Source organism: Dermacentor albipictus, unplaced genomic scaffold, assembly GCF_038994185.2.
Source record: "Dermacentor albipictus isolate Rhodes 1998 colony unplaced genomic scaffold, USDA_Dalb.pri_finalv2 scaffold_27, whole genome shotgun sequence".
NCBI lineage: Eukaryota > Metazoa > Arthropoda > Arachnida > Ixodida > Ixodidae > Dermacentor > Dermacentor albipictus.
The window spans coordinates 1,894,979-1,916,519 of NW_027225581.1; the positions used below are offsets into that span (position 1 = coordinate 1,894,979).

The 21,541-nt window shown below is 46.9% G+C and overlaps 1 pseudogene; it reads right to left on the reverse strand.

Moving 5' to 3' along the window:
- Window positions 1–9,860: 9,860 nt before the first annotated feature.
- LOC139052591 (uncharacterized) lies at window positions 9,861–15,090 on the reverse strand (annotated as a pseudogene).
- Between the last annotated feature and the right edge of the window lie 6,451 nt (window positions 15,091–21,541).

The following is a 21,541-nucleotide window of genomic DNA, read 5'->3' on the forward strand; positions in this document are numbered from 1 at the left end:
CACAAGGTTCGGCGACAACAGACAACCGAATAGAAGCATCGATAACTTTCGAGAAACTTCGGATGCATGCAGGCGCGTCCCGCGCTTTGCGATAACATTTGTTAGGCGGCGAAACCTGGTCGCCCGGTAAAAATACGTACGCGTGTCAATACCCCCCTCTTAAAAAGCATCGACAAGATACTGCATACAAACGAAAGTATAAAGAAAACACCCGTAGTAAAGAAAGCAACAAAATAAGGATGTTCTTCAGCATGCGTAAAAGGGTTTCAGACGCACCACGCGGACCACTTCAGACCGTGTGCGGCGCCGCTGTGAGCGCGAAATGCCGTCTGGCACGACCTCATAGTCCAGAGCGCCAATACGTCGAATGACCTTCATCATCATCATCAGCAGCAGCAGCCTGGTTACACCCACTGCAGGGCAAAGGCCTCTCCCATACTTCTCCAACAACCCCGGTCATGTACTAATTGTGGCCATGCCGCCCCTGCAAACTTCTTAATCTCATCTGCCCACCTAACTTTCTGCCGCCCCTTCCTACGCTTCCCTTCCCTTGGGATCCACTCCGTAACCCTTAATGACCATCGGTTATCTTCCCTCCTCATTACATGTCCTGCCCATGCCCATTTCTTTTTCTTGATTTCAACTAAGATGTCATTAACTCGTGTTTGTTCCCTCACCCAATCTGCTCTTTTCTTATCCCTTAACGTTACACCTATCATTCTTCTTTCCATAGCTCGTTGCGTCGTCCTCAATTTGAGTAGAACCCTTTTCGTAAGCCTCCAGGTTTCTGCCCCGTACGTGAGTACTGGTAAGACACAGCTATTATATACTTTTCTCTGGAGGGATAATGGCAACCTTCTGTTCATGATCTGAGAATGCCTGCCAAACGCACCCCAGCCCATTCTTATTCTTCTGATTATTTCCGTCTCATGATCCGGATCCGCCGTCACTACCTGCCCTAAGTAGATGTATTCCCTTACGACTTCCAGTGCCTCGCTGCGTATTGTAAATTGCTGCTCCCTACCGAGATTATTAAACATTACTTTAGTTTTCTGCAGATTAATTTTTAGACCCACTCTACTGCTTTGCCTCTCTAGGTCAGTGAGCATGCATTGCAATTGGTCCCCTGAGTTACTAAGCAAGGCGATATCATCAGCGAATCGCAAGTTGCTAAGGTATTCTCCATCAACTTTTATCGCCAATTCTTCCCACTCCAGGTCTCTCAATACCTCCTGTAAACATGCTGTGAATAGCATTGGAGAGATCGTATCTCCCTGCCTGACGCCTTTCTTTATTGGGATTTTGTTGCCTTCTTTGTGGAGGATTACGGTGGCTGTGGAGCCACTATAGATATATTCCAGTATTTTTACATATGGCTCATCTACACCCTGATTCCGTAATGCCTCCATGACTGCTGAGATTTCGACAGAATCAAACGCTTTCTCGTAATCAATGAAAGCTATATATTAGGGTTGGTTATATTCCGCACATTTCTCTATCGCCTGATTGATAGTTTGAATATGATCTATTGTTGAGTAGCCTTTACGGAATCCTGCCTGGTCCTTTGCTTGACAGAAGTCTAAGGTGTTCCTGATTCCATTTGTGATTACCTTAGTAAATAGTTTGTAGGCAACGGACAGTAAGCTGATCGGTCTATAATTTTTCAAGTCTTTGGCGTCCCCTTTCTTATGGATTAGGATTATGTTAGCGTTCTTCCAAGATTCCGGTACGCTCGAGGTCATGAGGCATTTTGTATACAGGGTGGCCAGTTTCTCTAGAACAATCTGTCCACCATCCTTCAACAACACTGCTGTTACCTGATCCTCCCCAGCTGCCTTCCCCCTTTGCATATCTCCCAAGGCTTTCTTTACTTCTTCCGGCGTTACCTTTGGGATTTCGAATTCTTCTAGACTATTTTCTCTTCCATTATCGTAGTGGGTGCCACTGGTACTGTATAAATCTCTGTAGAACTCCTCAGCCACTTGAACTATCTCTTCCATACTAGTATTGATATTGCCGGCTTTGTCTCTTAACGCATACATCTGATTCTTGCCAATTTCTAGTTTCTTCTTCACTGTTTTTAGGCTTCCTCCGTTCCTGAGAGCATGTTCAATTCTATCCATATTATACTTCCTTATGTCAGCTGTCTTACGCTTGTTAATTAACTTCGAAAGTTCTGCCAGTTCTATTCTAGCTGTAGGGTTAGAGGCTTTCATACATTGGCGTTTCTTGATCAGATCTTTCGTTTCCCGCGATAGTTTGCTGGTATCCTGCCTAATGGAGTTACCACCGACTTCCATTGCACACTCCCTAATGATGCCCACAAGATTGTCGTTCATTGCTTCAACACTAAGGTCCTCTTCCTGAGTTAAAGCCGAATACCTGTTCTGTACGTTGATCTGGAATTCCTCTATTTTCCCTCTTACAGCTAACTCATTGATCGGCCTCTCATGCACCAGTTTCTTTCGTTCCCTCCTCAGGTCTAAGGTAATTCGAGTTCTTACCATCCTGTGGTCACTGCAGCGCACCTTGTCGAGCACGTCCACATCTTGTATGATGCCGGGGTTAGCGCAGAGTATGAAGTCTATTTCATTTCTAGTCTCGCCGTTCGGGCTCATCCACGTCCATTTTCGGCTATCTCGCTTGCGGAAAACGTTATTCATTATTCTCATAATATTCTGTTCCGCAAACTCTAATAATAACTCTCCCCTGCTATTGCTAGTGTCTATGCCATATTCCCCTACTGCCTTGTCTCCACCTGCTTCTTGCCTACCTTGGCATTAAAGTCGCCCATTAGTATAGTGTATTTATTTTTCACTCTACCCATCGCCGATTCCACGTCTTCATAAAAGCTTTCGACTTCCTGGTCATCATGACTGGATGTAGGGGCGTAGACCTGTACAATCTTCATTTTGTACCTCTTGTTAAGTTTCACCACAAGACCTGCCACCCTCTCATTAGTTGCTATAGAATTCCTGTATGTTACCAGCTATATTCTTATTAATCAGGAATCCGACTCCTAGTTCTCTTCTCTCCGCTAAGCCCCGGTAGCACAGGCCATGCCCGCTTTTTAGCACTGTATATGCTTCTTTTGGCCTCCTAACTTCACTAAGCCCTATTATATCCCATTTACTGCCTTCTAATTCCTCCGATAGCACTGCTAGACACGCCTCACTAGATAACGCTCTAGCGTTAAACGTTGCCAGGTTCAAATTCCAATGGCGGCCTGTCCGGAGCCAGTGATTCTTAGCACCCTCTGCTGCGTCGCAGGTCTGACCGCCACCGTGGTCAGTTGCTTCACAGCTCCTGGGGACTGAGGGCCGGGGTTTGATTGTTGTGTTCATATAGGAAGTTGTGGCCAAATACTGCACCAGGGTGGCCAATCGTGCTCTGATGAGGGAGCGTGTTACCGGTTCTGGTCACCGGGATCAGGCCACACTCCAGGCCTGTTTGTGCAATTTTATCAACACGCGGATTTTTTTTTTTTAATCCGGTGAGAAATTGCCGGCACCGTGATTCGAGCCACGGATCTCTTGCACGCGAGGCGGGTGTTCTACCTCTACGCCACCGCTGCACCTTCTAGGGTCCTTGTAGGGTCCGAGTGACCTTGTAGGGTCCGAAATAGCGGCGCAATAGTTTCTCACTCAGTCCTCGTCGGCGTATCGGGGTCCAAACCCAAAAACGGTCGCCGGGCTGGTACTCGATGAAGCGTCGTCGGAGGTTGTAGTGTCGGCGGTCGGTCCCCTGTTGGTTCTTCATCCGTAGGCGGGCGAGCTGTCGGGCTTCTTCGGCGCGCTGGAGATAGCCAGCGACGTCAAAATTCTCTTCGTCAGTGACGTGGGGCAGCATGGCGTCGAGTGTCGTCATCGGGTTCCTACCGTAAACCAGCTTAAACGGCGTGATCTGTGGTGTTTCTTGCACCGCCGTGTTGTAAGCGAAGGTTACATACGGCAGGACCGCATCCCACGCCTTGTGCTCGACGCCGACGTACAGTGCTAGCATGTCGGCGAGGGTCTTGTTCAGGCGTTCCGTGAGACCATTCGTCTGCGGATGGTAGGCAGTTGTCCTCCTGCGGCTTGTCTGGCTGTACTGCAGAATGGCTTGGACGAGCTCTGCTGTAAAAGCTATTCCTCTGTCGGTGATGAGGACTTCTGGGGCACCATGTCGCAGCAGGATGTTCTCGACGAAAAATTTCGCCACTTCGGCTGCGCTGCCTTTTGTTAGAGCTTTATTTTCAGCAAAGCGGGTGAGAAAGTCCGTCGCCACGACGATTCACTTATTCCCGGATGATGACATCGGAAACGGCCCCAACAAATCCATCCCAATCTGCTGGAATGGTCGGCGGGGAGGTTTGATCCGCTGTAGTAATCCTGCTGGCCTTGTCGGTGTTGTGTTGCGTCGCTGACACTCTCGGCATGTCTTGACGTAATGGGCGACGTCGGCGGTCAGACGCGGCCAGTAATACATTTCCTGTATTCTCGACAGCGTCCGGGAGAATCCGAGGTGCCCAGCGGTTGGATCGTCGTGTAGGGCGTGCAGTATTTCTGGACACAGCGCTGACGGTACAACAAGAAGGTAGCTGGTGCGGACTGGTGAGAAGTTCTTTTTCACGAGCAGGTTGTTCTGTAGCGTGAACGAAGACAATCCGCGCTTAAATACCCTAGGGGCAACGTCGGTGTGCCCTTCCAAATACTCGACTACGGCTTAATAATAATAATAATAATAATAATAATAATAATAATAATAATAATAATAATAATAATAATAATAATAACTTCATTTGCATCCGAAACACACGATGCCGGAGGCCTGGAGAAAAAGCTGTCGCATTGCAGCTTGAGAAGGCCGCAGGCCCCCGCACTGGCAACTTCACGTAGCAGCCAGCAAATTATAAAAAAAATATACGTGAGTTACAATCACCACTCACTGAAATCCATACATACAAAAAGATAGAACTCATTCCATATTCAGACATCGTTATACAATTTATGTTATACAATTTGAAGTTATACAATTATTACAATTGCGATTGCGACACAAGTAATACAATACAATTTGAAGTTATACAATTATGAAGTGCAAACATTCAGCTTTCAAGACACTGTTTACCCATGCAAGAACGCCACCAGAGACCAGCGCACACAAAATGAACCGCGGAAAGCGCAGATAACTCTTCGGTAAAAGTGCAACAAAATTATACACTAACTATACCATTCTTTTTTTCCTTTTTTTGTTTTCTTGTTCTACGCACTAAAGTATTTTCGAAGGTCCGCAAAAGTAATTTTGTCAGGCTCTATATTTTGTGTCTGTAGGGTATTCAATAACCTTGGCAGCCGGTTTCTTAACATTTGTAAGCCATATGTTGTCCTACAAGTATCTATTGCCCATGTTTCAAAATTTCGCGTATTATATGTAGTAGAGTGATATTTCAACTTCGCTAACTGACGCAAGAAGCAAGTATTATTTTTTATCTCTTGTTTATATCGCTTGTACAGGCAATTGTCATAAATATTTCTTACTGACATTATGTTGTACCTGCGAAATAAGGGCTCAGATGGATAGTACCTGGGTATATCCGCAATAACTCGCAGAAACTTTTTTTGCAAAACATGGATTTTTTGCAGATTGGTTTGCATCGTAATAATAATAATTAAGTCTGGAACAAAATAAAATATTGTAGATTAGCATCATTACACTGCGTGGTAGTATGCTTTCGTTCCGATATATGAGGCCGATTACTTGGGAGAGTTTTGTTGTTAACTGATCAATGTGCTCGTCCCAAGACAAGGTATTGTGGAAGACAACACCCAGTGTTTTAATAGAAGGCACTATATCAATTGGAGTTGAGTTAAGCAGAACCTTTTTTATTTAATGTTATCTTCTTGTTTCTAGCGTGAAACAAAACTGCCTTTGTTTTCTGTACATTTATTTTTAAGGCATTTTCTTCTATCCACTTTTCAAGCTTACCCAGGATTTCGTTGGCGTTGTGAACTATTTGGTTGGTTTCTTTTGCTGAGAAATATACTAGTATCGTCTGCATAAATGACGAATTTTACTTCTGGACATATACTTACAATGTCATTTAGATAGATATTGAAAAGAAATGGTCCCAAGATGCTGCCTTGCGGCACACCACAAGAAACTGCTAATGGATCGGAGTGAAGCCTTCTATGTCTACAATTTGTTGCCTATTTCTTAAATATGAATAGATTAGAGAAGCAGCAACACCTCGCATACCGTATCGTTCTAGCTTCCTAATGAGCAGTTCATGATTAATAAGGTCAAATGCCCTTGAAAAGTCTATAAAAATGCCCAGTATTACATTTTCTTTTTCGATTTGCTCTAGTATATACTCTTTTTGTGCAAGAAGTGCCGATTCAGTGCTCAAAACTTCACGGAAACCATACTGGCAGTCAATCAAGTTGTTGTGTTTCTGTTCGAATTTTTTCAGTCTCTTGAGGATTACCTTTTCAAAGGCCTTTGAAAACACGGGCAATATAGAAACAGGCCGGTAATTGCCCATATCGTTCTTGTCACCCTTCTTATAGAGTACCTTAACACGAGCAACTTGCATTTGGGGAGGAAATATCGCTTGCTCGAGGCAAAAGTTAAATATGTACCGTATGCATAGAGCAAGCAAAGAGGCAGCATGTTTCAAAGGCTTCGCTTGCGTCCCGTCAACATCCAACGCACTGCTGTTATTTAGGCTTATTACCACTGTCACTTCAGCTTCAGTGATAGGGTCAAGGAACATTGAACTGTTATTGTAGTAAATATTTTTTAAGTCACTGGTTGCTGCCATTTGACCCGCGGATTTCACAATATGCTCATTGAAAGCATTGGCTAACGCCTTCTGTGACAACTCGTTGCGATTGTATTTTATTTCACGAACTGATTGGTTTTTGACATTATATTGTAACACCGAGTTCAACTACTTCCAGAGAGCATTTGGGCAGCCCGAAAGGGAAGTAAATAAATTATTAAAATGATGTTTACTTGCTCTTTTTAACTCTTTGTTTAAACAGTTACGGAAAGTTTTAAACTTCTTCAGTGCGTCTGGATCTCTGTTCTTAATAAATTTGCTAAACATTATATCTTTCGCCCGAATTTTCGCTGCCAGGTCAGAGGTTATCCAGGGCTTACGAATTTTTCTCTTTTGTTTTAAGCGTACAAAAGGAATGTTGTCTGTATATATAGGTTTAGGGGTTTTAAGGAATTCTTCGTGAGCTACGCAAGCATCTGTAATATTATACACAGTGTCCCACGATACCAACGAAAGTTTGTCTACAAATGAGGAAAGAATTTGCGGCGTAATACGCTGTATTAAATTTGCAGGCGAATTTTGTGTCATGTTCACCTTTTTACTACAGCATAAAAATATAGGCAAATGATCACTCAACTCTGCCGCGATAACTCCAGCTCTTATTCTCTCCGGCATTACATTTGTAACAAAAATATCAATCAATGTAGACGTATTCAGTGTCACTCTTGTTGGAAGATTTTGGAACATTTGTAAGGCCATTGAATCTTAATAGAACATCCAGCTTAACCTTTGACGGATCACTGCTCAACATGTTAATATTCACATCACCACCAAAAATGAGATCGAAATGGTAATCATTTACAAACGCAAAAAAAACATTCTAGGTATTCTAAAAATGGTGTCATCATTCCGTTCGGAGGTCGATAGACAACAGCGATTACAATCCTTTGCAATTTCAGCGAAATAAACTCATAATCACTTGTGCTTACGCAGAACGCCTGAAGTAACTCACACGAGAATGTATTTTTTACCAAGATGCATACACCACCACCGCGACCACTGGTCCGGTTAGCATAGAAAGTTTGATAAGAAGGAAGACGGAAAACAGTTGAGTCATCTGTGCTCCATGTTTCTGTAAACATTATCACGTCAAACACGTGATCAAGCTGCTGGAAAAAAAGAGTAAGTTCGGGTATTTTATGCTTTACTGATCGTAGGTTTAGATGAAAATACTTCAGGGATAGAATTGAACATGCTCTCAGAAACGGAGGAAGCCTAAAAACAGTGAAGAAGAAACTAGGAATTGGCAAGAATCAGATGTGTGCGTTAAGAGACAAAGCCGGCAATATCATAACTAATATGGATGAGATAGTTCAAGTGGCTGAGGAGTTCTATAGAGATTTATACAGTACCAGTGGCACCCACGACGATAATGGAAGAGAAAATAGTCTAGAGGAATTCGAAATCCCAAAGGTAACGCCGGAAGAAGTAAAGAAAGCCTTAGGGGATATGCAAAGGGGGAAGGCAGCTGGGGAGGATCAGGTAACAGCAGATTTGTTGAAGGATGGTGGGCAGATTGTTCTAGAGAAACTGGCCACCCTGTATACGCAATGCCTCATGACCTCGAGCGTACCGGAATCTTGGAAGAACGCTAACATAATCCTAATCCATAAGAAAGGGGACGCCAAAGACTTGAAAAATTATAGACCGATCAGCGTACTGTCCGTTGCCTACAAAGTATTTACTAAGGGAATCGAAAATAGAATCAGGAACACCTTAGACTTCTGTCAACCAAAGGACCACGCAGGATTCCGTAAAGGCTACTCAACAATAGATCATATTCACACTATCAATCAGGTGATAGAGAAATGTGCGGAATATCACCAACCCTTATATATAGCTTTTATTGATTACGAGAAAGCGTTTGATTCTGTCGAAACCTCGGCAGTCATGGAGGCATTACGGAATCAGGGTGTAGATGAGCAATATCTAAAAATACTGAAAGATATCTATAGCGGCTCCACAGCCACCGTAGTCCTCCATAAAGAAAGCAAAAAAATCCCAACAATGAAAGGCGTCAGACAGGGAGATGCGATCTCTCCAATGCTATTCACAGCGTGTTTACAGGAGGTATTCAGAGACCTGGATTGGGAAGAATTGGGGATAAAAGTTAATGGAGAATACCTTAGTAACTTACGATTCGCTGATGATATTGCCTTGCTTTGTAACTCAGGGGACCAATTGCAATGCATGCTCACTGACCTGGAGAGGCTAAGCTGAAGAGTGGATTTAAAGATTAATCTGCAGAAAACAAAAGTAATGTTAATTAGTCTCGGAAGAGAACAGCAATTTACAATAGGCAGCGAGACACTGGAAGTACTAAGGGAATACATCTACTTAGGGCAGGTAGTGACGGCAAATCCGGATCATGAAACAGAAATATTCAGAAGAATAAGAATGGGCTGGGGTGCGTTTGGCAGGCATTCTCAGATCATGAACAGCAGGTTGTCATTATCCCTCAAGAGGAAAGTGTATAATAGCTGCGTCTTACCAGTACTCACCTACGGGGCAGAAACCTGGAGGCTTACGAAAAGGGTTCTACTCAAATTGAGGACGACGCAACGAGCTATGGAAAGAAGAACGATAGGTATAACGTTAAGGCATAAGAAAAGAGCAGATTGGGTGAGGGAACAAACGCGAGTTAATGACATCTTAGTTGAAATCTAGAAAAAGAAATGGGCAAGGGCAGGGCATGTAATGAGGAGGGAGGATAACCGATGGTCATTAAGCGTTACGGACTGGATCCCAAGGGAAGGGAAGCGTAGCAAGGGGTGGCAGAAAGTTAGGCGGGCAGATGAGATTAAGAAGTTTGCAGGGACGGCATGGCCACAATTAGTACATGACCGGGGTTGTTGGAGAAGTATGGGAGAGGCCTTTGCCCTGCAGTGGGCGTAACCAGGCTGATGATGATGATGACTTCAGTGATTTCATATATACTGGTCCCAGGTGCCTTTCAAAGCCATGCGGCAGGACGTAACGTTCCGCGTCGACGTTATCGATGATTATCATTTAGTCATCTCAGAAACTGCCATGTTCCTTATTTTAGTTTACTCAAGTCGCAAGAACTTGAAATGGCCACCGCATTTTCGCCGTCAGTTTTGCGCACGAGGACTCGTCCATTGTGATGCCAGACGTACTTGAAACCGTTTATCTTTGCCCAGTTTTTCACCTCAAAAAGAAGTGCACGAGTTCGTTTGGTTATGTTTTCTTGCAACAACAACTTATCATCTAAACAGCTCAGCTTCTTCCGGTTTTGCCACCATTCATCTCGCTTCATTTGCTTGGCAAAGCGAAAAATAACACCTGGCGTTTTTCCTTTTTTAGCGGGCATTCGATGGATCGCCACAATATCATGTTGCAAAAGTTGTGGGAGCTCGGCCTTTCCTGCTAGCGCATTTATTTCTTCCAATAAATTCTCATTGTAAGTTTGCGGAACTCCGTGGAATTCCAGGTTTAGTTTACGGCTTTGCCAACCTCGGCCTTAAGCTGTGTGACCTCCTCCCGTTCTTCAAGCTTTAGTAACCTTCCTTTGATATCTACGACATCGTGTTCATTTTTTTCCGTGCGTGTTAGAAGCTGATCGTGCTGCTCGCTCATGAACTGAACAGCATCTTCCAAGCTCTCAACAGATTACTTTAGGGGCAGGAATTTTGTCCAGCTTGTCATTAATAGTCTTCACCCACACGCGTACATCATCTTGTGCGTTAGGTTGTTTGGCCATCTTTTCTGCTAGCTGTGAACGCGACGTAGAGTGTCGGCAAATTGTGCATCGCCATGCTCTGCGGTACGCTTCACCCTTCGATTTATTCTAGTGTCGGATACGCCAGCGCACTTTCCGGTATGGTACGTGCAATCACATTCACTGCATGTCATTGATTTCTCTGAATCATCGCACTCTTCTTCACATACTTTGCACTGCCCTCCCGGAGACATATTTCACTGTGGCAGCAGCAGCAGCGGTAATATCAAAAGTAAGAGTAAAAGCTACGCAAAAAATTGGAGGACGCTCAAGCTTCACCTTCAAGAGGGGAACGCGACAGCGTTCCCATCGACCCGCCAAGGGGTGTAAGACAATGCGCTACGGCGCAGGGATCACTTACGAGGCGCCCCGCATCGGACTTTGCGCCCACCTATCACACGGAGAGCGTCGAGCAACGCAGCGTTCGGCGCGGCAACGAAACATGCGCCTGAGCAAACGGAACGAACCAAAGAACTCGGTGTCTCGGAGGGGAAAACGATCTACGCCAGCCAAACGTCATGATCGGCACGGGCAGACAGATAGATAGATAGTAATCTAAAGAAAGGAACGGCGCTTGATTCTGCAACCCGCTTGGGAGCACGGCAAAGCGTCGTCAGGGGAGAGGGAGTCGGGGGACAGGGAACCGGACAGCGCACAGCCCCAATGCGCGTATGGCGCGCCACCTGTCGGAGCAGCGCCGTACATTGAGAGGAGGGGGTCTTCTGTGTTTGCCGCAAGATGGCTCTGCGTGTGCGGTAAGCGCAGAAGAAATGTAGCGAAAACGTACTTCGCTATCGTGTAAATGCGACTTCTGTAAGTTACAGGCTCATAATTACCGATATACACCGCAGTATAACTTTCTACGGCACGTTTTTAAGACAACACCGCGTTCACTAGACGCGCGTTTGTACCGCTTTCAAGCATCGAACTCGTGGCTGTGTGGTAGCATCTCCGTCTCACACTCCGGAGACCCTGGTTCGATTCCCACCCAGCCCATCTTGGAAGTTGCTTTTTATTTAGGAAGCGCCTGCCATGATTTATCGCTCATGGTCAACGCCGTGGACGCCGACGCCGACACCGACGACACTGGCTTTTCTGCGACACGAGCTCCTTAACGCTATCGCGTTAAAATAATAATGTAGTTACTAACCTGCAAAAGTACAGAGGATCGAGCTTAGAGCGCTCAGATGCACACCGCTGCTTCTGCTGCCAATGTGATGGGCGTGCTTTCGGGGATCAGTCTTATAGCCTCGTGGTAGATGACAGCGCCAGCAGCGGCTGATATGGCGAAGATTCTCTGCAGATAGGCGCTCCGTGATCTTTCTTGTTGGATACTTCGAAGATCCCTGCGTAGAACTGGCGACGTCACACCTGAGTGCAGTCTGCAAAAGTACAGAGGATCCGGCTTAGAGCGCTGAGATGCACACCGCTGCTACTGCTGCCAATGTCCGGGTCTCCTTGTTGCTGTTCGGCGAAGTCTTCCGCGCCTATTATTCCAAGGAAGGCCTTGTCATCTTGCGGTGGCGGGTCAATGGGGGCGCGTGATAGGCAATCAGCGTCCGAGTGTTTTCGACCAGACTTGTACGTTACAGTGATGTCATATTCTTGTAGTCTGAGGCTCCACCGTGCCAGCCGTCCTGAAGGGTCCTTCAAGTTAGCTAGCCAACACAACGCGTTATGGTCGCTGACCACTTTGAATGGCCTGCCATATAGGTAAGGGCGAAATTTCGCTGTAGCCCAAACGATGGTGAGGCATTCCTTTTCGGTTGTAGAATAATTGCCTTCCGCTTTTGACATCGACCGGCTAGCGTAAGCTATCGCGTGTCCATGACCATCTTTTCTCTGGACTAGGACGGCACCGAGGCCTAAGCTACTGGCGTCAGTGTGGATTTCGGTATCGGCGTGCTCGTCGAAGTGCGCAAGTACGGGCGGCGACTGCATACGTCATTTCAGTTCTTGAAATGCGTTGGCCTGCGGCACTTCCCACTTGAACTCGACGTCACATTTAGTTAGCTGTCAGCGGCTCAGCGATGCGCAAAAAGTGCTTGACAAACGGCCTGTAGTAGGCACACATGCCAAGAAATCTACGCACTGCCTCCTTGTCGGTGGGCTGCGGGAACTTTGCTATGGCAGCTGTCTTCTGCGGGTCAGGGCGGACTCCAGACTTGCTGATGACGTGGCCTAGGAACAGAAGCTCATCGTAAGCGAAGCGGCACTTTTCTGGCTTCAGAGTGAGCCCTGATGACTTGATGGCCTCTAGTACTGTGGCAAGCCGCCTAAGGTGATCGTCGAAATTTCCGGCGAGTAGAACGACGTCATCCAAGTAAACGAGACAGGTGTGCCACTTCAATCCTGCTAAAACTGTGTCCATCACGCGCTGGAACGTTGCAGGCGCCGAGCACAGTCCAAAGGGCATAACCTAGAACTCATAGAGGCCATCTGGCGTGATGAAGGCGGTCTGTTAGCGATCCCTTTCGTCGACTTCTATTTGCCAGTAGCCAGACTTGAGGTCCATCGATGAGAAGTATTTAGCATTGCAGAGCCGATCGAATGCGTCGTCTATCCGTGGGAGGGGGTATACGTCTTTCTTCGTGATTTTGTTCAGTTGACGATAATCGACGCAGAAACGTAGGGTTCCGTCCTTTTTCATCACCAAAACAACCGGAGACGCCCACGGGCTTTTCGATGGCTGGATGATGTCGTCGCGCAGCATTTCTTCGACTTGTTGTCTTATAGCTTCGCGTTCTCGCGTCGAAACTCGATAAGGGCGCTGGCGGAGTGGTCGAGCGCACTCTTCGATTATTATGCGATGCTTTGCGACTGGTGCCTGTCAAATCTTCGATGACGTCGAAAAGCAGTCTTTGTATCGTCGAAGAAGACTTCTGAGTGGTTGCCGCTTAATCACGGGGAGACTTGGCTTTATGTCGAAGTCTGGCTCGGGAACTACGGTCGTCGGGGTGGATGTGACAGAATCCGAGAGGACAAACGCATTGGTCGTTTCCAGAATTTCCTCGATGTATGCGATCGTCGTGCCCTTGTTGATGTGCTTGAACTCTTGGCTGAAATTTGTCAGCAACACTTCAGTTTTCCCTCCATGCAGTCGAGCGATCCCTCTTGCGACGCAGATTTCACGGTTTAGCAGTTGACGTTGGTCGCCTTCGATGACGCCTTCTCCGTCAGCGGGTGCTTCGGTGCCGACCGAAATAACAATGCTGGAGCGAGGCGGGATGCTTACTTGATCTTCGAGCGCACTCAAGGCGTGGTGACTACGAAGGCTCTCCAGCGGTATCGCTTTATCTTCCGACAGCGTTATTGACTTGGACTTCAGATCGATGATTGCGCCGTGTTGGTTCAGGAAGTCCATACCGAGAATGACCTCTCGTGAACACTGTTGGAGGATAACGAAGGTGGCAGGGTAAGTCCGGTCATGAATAGTGATTCGTGCCGTGCAGATTCCAGTCGGCGTGATCAGGTGTCCTCCAGCGGTGCGAATTTGAGGGCCTTCCCATGCAGTCTTAACCATCTTCATCTGGGCGGCGATGTGTCCATTCATGACGGAGTAATCAGCACCTGTGTCCACTAAGGCGGTAACTGCGTGGCCGTCGAGAAGCACGTCGAGGTCAGTGGCTCTTTGTCTGGCGTTGCAGTTAGGTCTTGGCGTCGGATCGCGGCTGCGTCGTGTTGAACTGAAGCTGGAACGTCGCGTCGTCAAGTCGTCTTTCGTCGGTGTAGTCTTGGTTTGCTGACTTCGTCGGGACGGCGGCGCGTCGTCATTAGGTCGTCGAGATGGTTTCTTTGTCGACTTCGTCGGTGGCGGAGGATCTTCGTCAGTTCGACGAACAGCAACCGCACCTCCATCGGTTGCTGCTTTTAGTTTTCGGGATATGGGCTCGCAGAGCGGCCCCGAGCTGGACCAGTGTGTGGTCGGCGCTGCGGTGACAGGTAGCGGGCTGGCGACGGTGAACGGGACGGTCGTCGAGAGTTCCACTGAATGCGGCTAGGTAATCGGCGATTTCACGTGGGCGCTCCCCAAGCTGTGGACGCGGAGCGGTGACGGCGAACTCTCTCAGTCCCAAGTCGCGGTACACACATGGCCGGCTTCTCCGCAGTGATAGCAGGGCGGGCGGTGGTCAGGGGCTCGCCAAATGTCAGTCTTCCTCGCGTAGGTGTGCTGGGCGACATATTGGTGCGCTGGCGGTGGCGGCGGCGGACGACGGAATTGCGTCGTCGCAGGGCCCTGACGTGGTCGCGGAGGGGGACCTTGACGGCGTAGGACGGCGGCGTAGGTCATCGCTTCGGGCTCGGGTTGTGGTAATTGCGGTTGCACCTCCGGAACTCCAAGTGACCGCTCAACCTTATCTTTGACGACGTCAGCGATCGAGGCCACTTGAGGCTGTGACGACGGGACGATCTGAAGCTCCTCTCGTACGACTGCCCTCATAGCCTCACGCAGGCCATCGGAGGCCAGGGATTGAAGTCCGGCATAGTTTGTAGAGTTGGTGCGGCGGTCTAATTGGCGGTTTCGCATCTCGAGTGTCTTCTCGATACTAGTGGCCTCGCGAAGAAACTCGTCGACGGTCTTCGGTGGGTTTCGTACCATACCGGCGAAAAGTTCCTCCTTTACACCACGCATTAGTACACGGACTTTCTTTTCCTCGGACATTTCCGGGTCGGCATGGCGGAATAGGCGGCTCATTTCTTCTGTAAAAATCACGGTGGTCTCGTTAGGCAGCTGCACTCGGGTTTCTAGTAGTGCTTGGGCTCGTTCTCGGCGTACGACGCTTGTGAATGTGTGCAGGAAGCCGCTTCGGGAAAGGTCCCAGGTCGTTAAGGTGGCTTCTCTGTTCTCGAACCACGTGCTGGCAGCGTCTTCCAATGCGAAGAAGACATGTCGTAGTTTGTCGTCGCTGTTCCAGCTGTTGAATGCAGCGACCCTCTCGTACGTCTCGAACCAGGTTTCCGGGTCCTCGAATGTTGAACCGCGGAACGTGGGGGGCTTCCTGGGCTGCTGCAGCACGACGAGGGATGCTGGGGCTGCCATTGGGGTGGACTTGTTGGCAATCTTCCTGCTCGTCTCAGGTAGAGGTCCGTGCTCTGGGGGCAGTCCCTGCAGTCGGCGGCTAGCACGCTGGTCTTGGGCGACGTTGGTTTTGTCCTCGGGCTTTGGGCTTGGATCGCGGCTTCGCGGGGGCGTTCAGTACATGAACGCACAAGCACCTCCACCAGATGTCACGTGGTCGTGACGTCAAAGAACACAGTAGCAATACTGCGAACGACAAAACTAACTTTTATTGGGCGAACCTCTGCCCACAAAACAGGCTGTACTTATAAAGCACAACGATAGCGGCGAACACTCTCGGCGATCGTCGAAAATCTGATCAGCGGGTCAAGCGCGTCCGCTGTTATACAACAGTCGTCGAATGTTCCAGACTAATCGTTGGGACCCGCGTACCTTCCACAAAGTTCTACGCCATTCGCCTCACGCGATGAAATCTGATCGGGCAAGGTTCGGCGACAACAGACAACCGAATAGAAGCATCGATAACTTTCCAGAAACTTCGGATGCATGCAGGCGCGTCCCGCGCTGTGCGATAACATTTGTTAGGCGGCGAAACCTGGTCGGCCGATAAAGATAAGTACGCGTGTCAATATAACAGTTTTTGTTAACGATAGTATTCTGTATATATTCTGAATTTGGAAGGCCCTTTTTACCTTCATATAGCAATACATAGGCACACTTTATGAAAGTGTGTTGCCAAAAACGGACGTCGTCTTACGACACAAATTAGGACATTTATTTTTGTCATAAAGATAATCAGTTTACGTGCTCAGCCTTACACTAAAAATTTCTACCCTGATAAATCTGCGTGTCATCCATCGCCTACAAGTAACATCTGACCTGTAGCACGTGTGCTTTTTTGCGACATAATTCTGTTTATGATAACGAGTGTGCACTGTAAATAACCTGAACTTGAAAGGCCGCATTTTTTTCATAAAGCAAAACATACGGACGCTTAATGAAAGGATGTTCACAAGAACAAACGTTGTGAAATTACCCAAATCAGGATATTTATATTTTGCCGTAAAAAATTCAGTTTTTAAGCACAGCCTTAGACGCAAGATTGCTACACAGATAAATCGGCGTTACATCCATCGCCTACAATTAGCATCTGATCCACTGAACATATGCTCATTTTTGCGATGTAATTCTGTTTTTGTTAACGACAGTGTTCTGTAAAAATACCCAACTTGGAAGGCCCTTCTTCATTTTCATATATCGAAACATAGGAACGCTATATCAAAGGATGTTCACAAGAACAGACCTTGTCAAAAGACCCAAAATATGTGTGCTGTAAAGTTAATCAGTTTCGTGCTCTGCCTTACACTAAAAATTACAACCCAGATAAATCTGCGTTCAATCCATCGCCTGCACGTAACATCTGACCAACATCACGTGCGTTTACTGTGACATAATTCTGTTTATCTGCAGGGTCACCATCAGAATCACCATCAGCCTGGTTACGCCCACTGCAGGGCAAAGGCCTCTCCCATACTTCTCCAGCTACCCCGGTCATGGACTAATTGGGGCCATGTCATCCCTTCAAACTTCTTACTTCTTAATCTCACCCGTCCACCTAACTTTCTGCCGTCCCCTGCTACGCTTCCCTTCCCTTGGAATCCAGTCCGTAACCCGTAATGACCTTCGCTTCTCTTCCCTCCTTATTACATGTCCTGCCATGCTTATTTATTTTTCTTGACTTCAAGTAAGATGTCATTACCTCGCTTTTGTTCCGACACCCAATCTGTGCTTTTCTTATCCCTTAATGTTACAGCCATCATTCTTCTTTCCATAGCTCGTTGCGTCGTCCTCAATTTAAGTAGAACCTTTTTTGTAAGCCTCCAGGTTTCCACCCCGTACGTCAGTACTGGTGAGACACAGCTGTTATACACTTTTTTCTTGAGGGATAATGGCAACCTGCTGTTCATGATCTGAGAATGTCAGCCAAAAGCACGCCAGCCCTTTATTCCTCTGGCTATTTCAGCCTCATGATCAGGATCCAAACCAGGATTGGCCACCCTGGTGTAGTACTTGGCCACAACCTCCTATATGAATATAGGTCTATTGTTGAGTAGCCTTTACGGAATCCTGCCTGGTCCTTTTCTTGACAGAAGCCTAAGGTGTTCGTCATTCTATTTGCGATTTCCTTAGCAAATATTTTGTAGGCAACAGACAGTAAGCTGACCGGTGCATAATTTTTCAAGTCTTTGGCATCCCCTTTCTTATGGATTAGGATTATGTTAGCGTTCCTCCAAGATTCCCGTACGCTCGAGGTCATGAGGCATTGCGTAAACAGGGCGGCTAGGTTTTCCAGAACAATCTGCCCACCATCCTCCAACAAATCTGCTGTTACCTGATCCTACCCAGCTGCTTTCCCCCTTTGCATAGCTCCAAAGGCTTTATTTACTTCTTTCGGCGTTACTTGTGGGATTTCAACTTCATCTTTATTATTATTTCATCCATTATCGTCGTATGTGCCACTGGTACGGTATGAAATCTCTATAGAACTCCTCTGCCACTTGCACTATCTCATCCATATTTTTAACGATATTGCCGGCTTTGTCTAATAATGCATACATCTGATTCTTGCCAATTTCTAGTTTCCTCTTCACTGTTTTTTAGGCTGCCTCCATTCCCGAGAGCATTTAGAATTCTATCCATATTAAATTTCCTTATGTCAGCTGTCTGACGTGTGCTGATTAACTTCATAAGTTCTGCAAGTTCTATGCTAGCTGTAGGGCTAGAGGCTTGCATACATTTGTGTTTCTTGATGAGATCTTTCGACTCCTGTGATGGCTTACTGGTATCCTGTCTAACGGAGTTACCACCGAATGCTATTGCACCCTCCTTGATCATGCCCGTAAGATTGTCGTTCATTGTTTCCACACTAAGGTCCTCTTCCTGAGTTAAAGCCGAGTACCTGTTTTGTGGGTTGATCTGGAATTCCTCTATTTTCTCTCGTTCTGCTAACACAATGATCGGCTTCTTATGTACCAGTTTCTTCCGTTCCCCCCTCAAATCCAGGCTAATTCGAGTTCTTACCATGCTATTGCCACTGCAGCGCACCTTGTCGAGCACGTCCACGTCTGTGATACCAGGGTTAGCGCAGAGTATAAGGTCTATTTCAATTCTAGTCTCGTCATTGGGGCTCCTCCACGTCGACTTTCAGCTATCGCGCTTGCGCATGAAGGTATTCATTATCCGCATATTATTTCGTTTTGCAAAATCTACTAGCAGCTCTGCCCTGCTATTCCTAGAGCCTATGCCTTATTCCCCCACTGACTTGCCTCCAGCCTGCTTCTTGCCTACCTTGGCATTGAAGTCACCAATCAGTATTGTATATGATGTTTGGCTTTACCCATTATTGATTCCACGTCTTCATAGAGTCTTTCGACTTCCTGGTCATCATGGCGGGATGTAGACCTGTACGACCTTCAATTTGTACCTCTTATAAATTGTCGCCACAAGACCTGCCACCCTCCCGTTAATGCTATAGAATTCCTCTATGTTACCAGCTATATTCTTATTAATCAGGAATCCTACTCCTAGTTCTCGTCTCTCCGCAAAGCCCCGGTAGCACAGGACGTGCCCGCTTTTTAGCACTGTATATGCTTCATTTTTCCTCCTGACTTCACTGAGCCCTATTATATCCGAATTGCTGCACTATAATTCCTGCAATAGCACTGCTAGATTTGCCTCATAGATAACGCTGTAGCGCTGAACGTTGCCAGATTCAGCTTCCATTGCCGGCCTCTCCGGTTCCAGGGATTCTGAGCACCTTCTGCTGCGTCACAGGTCTAACCACCGCCGTGGTCAGTTGCTTCGCAGCTGCTGGGGAATGAAGGCCGGGGTTTGATTGTTGTATTCATATCGGAGGATGTGGTGATGTACTGCATTGGGGCGACCAATCCCGCTCTGGTGAGGGAGTGCGTTACCGGTTCCAGTTACCGGGATCAGGCCGCGCTCAAGGCATCTTCATGCAATTTTATCAAGACGCGGATTTTCCTGTTTTTTTTTTACCGATGGAAAATTTCGCGGCACCGGAATTTGAACCACGGCGGATGCTCTACCTCTACGCCACCGTTGCACGCTCTACGCCATCGCTGCACTTTTTTGGGATATAATTCTGTTTATCTTGAATATTCTGAACTTGAAAGGCCACATTTCTTTCATAAAGCAAAACACAGCGACGCTTTATGAAATGCCGTTCACAAAAGCAGTCATTGTCAAATGACCGAATTCAGGAATTTTACTTGTTGCTGTAAAAACATTCCATCTACCTGCATAGCTGTCAATATAAACTTCTACTTAATTCTGTTTATGTTATTGACGGTGCACTGTAAATAATCTGAACTTTCTATGCTTTATTTCTTTCACAAAGCAAGAAATATGGACGCATTATGAAAGGTTGTTCACAAGAACAAACATTGTGAAACGAGCCAAAATCAGGATATTTAGTTTTTGCCGTAAAATTTTTCACTTTTTAATCTGAGCCTTAAATGTAAATCTTCTGCCCAGATAAATCTGCGTTTCATCCATCGCCTACAAGTAGCACATGATCCACTGTGTGATGACGTAACGCCAAGTGCATGCCGTGCCACTTCGTCATCACGGGCACTGATATCAGCAGCGGATAAGTAACCGCTGCCTATAAAAATCGTGTGCAAAAGAATAAACGCGGATTCCTTGTTCTGCACCGGCCATTGTCGTTTTCTGGAGTACGGCTCCTCGGTAGCAGCACGCTACTACACTGGCGATGAGGATGTGATCAGGACGGCTTGTCACTTGCTTCTTCGATGACTGCTGAAGACGACTACGGCGGGGCTGGCGCTGCAATGGCGAAGGTGGGAAAAATTGATAACTTTGACGAAGGAAGCCATAGCTTCGAGTCCTACTTGGAAAGATTTGAGCTTTACGTCTCGGCAAATGAAATAGCTGAAGGCAAGAAACTGGCTGTATTCTTGACGGTAGTGGGTCCTCGAGAGTATGAGGTATTGAAGAACCTGTTGATTTCACATTTCCCATCAAGCAAAACGTATATTAGGTAACGGCTCTGCTAAAAAGTCACTACAGTCCCAGAAAGGCCGTGAAAGCAGAACGGTGCCGATTTAACCGAAGGATGCAACTTGAGCAAGAGACTGTAGCCGAATTTGTGGTTCAGCTGAAGCACCTAGCCAGAAGTTGCGAGTTTGAGAAATTTCTAGACGAAGCACTTAGAGACGGACTAGTTGGCGGACTACGATGCGCCGATACACCACGTGAGCTGTTTACAGCTGAAGAGCTGACATTCGAACAAGCATGTAAAATCGCGTTAAACCGTGAACTAGCATCCACACAGACTCGGCAAATGGCATTAGAAGAGCACCAAGGCAGTTCACAAAGGCATTCCAGATTAGAACTTGGTGTTCTAAAGCAAGGCAGTCCAGCTAGGAACCACTATCGAGTCAAGAATGGTTAAAAGGTAAACAAAAACCCGGGGCACTTCCCCGACGAAATAAAGATTAAAAAAAAAGAAGACGTTTCGGCTCCCACACGGGAGCCTTGTTCACAGGTAAACTAAACAAAGGGGCTCGAGCAGCTGTCTTAAATTGTCTTGAGCTTGAACACGTGACGCAGGCAGCGCGCATACACTGACAGCAGATTGCCGTCGCTCCTGTTCAGAGTGTGTGGCGTAGTCTGAAACATGAGCGACTCAAGATAAAGGCGTCGAGATAGCCCTTTTTCCCTGGCAAGGACACGTGCCTTCCGTTGCGGTAAACGGCACACGGCGGAAAGCTGCCGGTACCGCAAGTATAAGTGCCATAACTGCGGTGAGCAAGGTCACTTGAGAACAATGTGCAGACAGCGCCCAGGCAGAACAAAGGCACTGAATGCAATCGATAGCCCGGCAGACGATTCGGACGAAGAGCAAGAAATATAC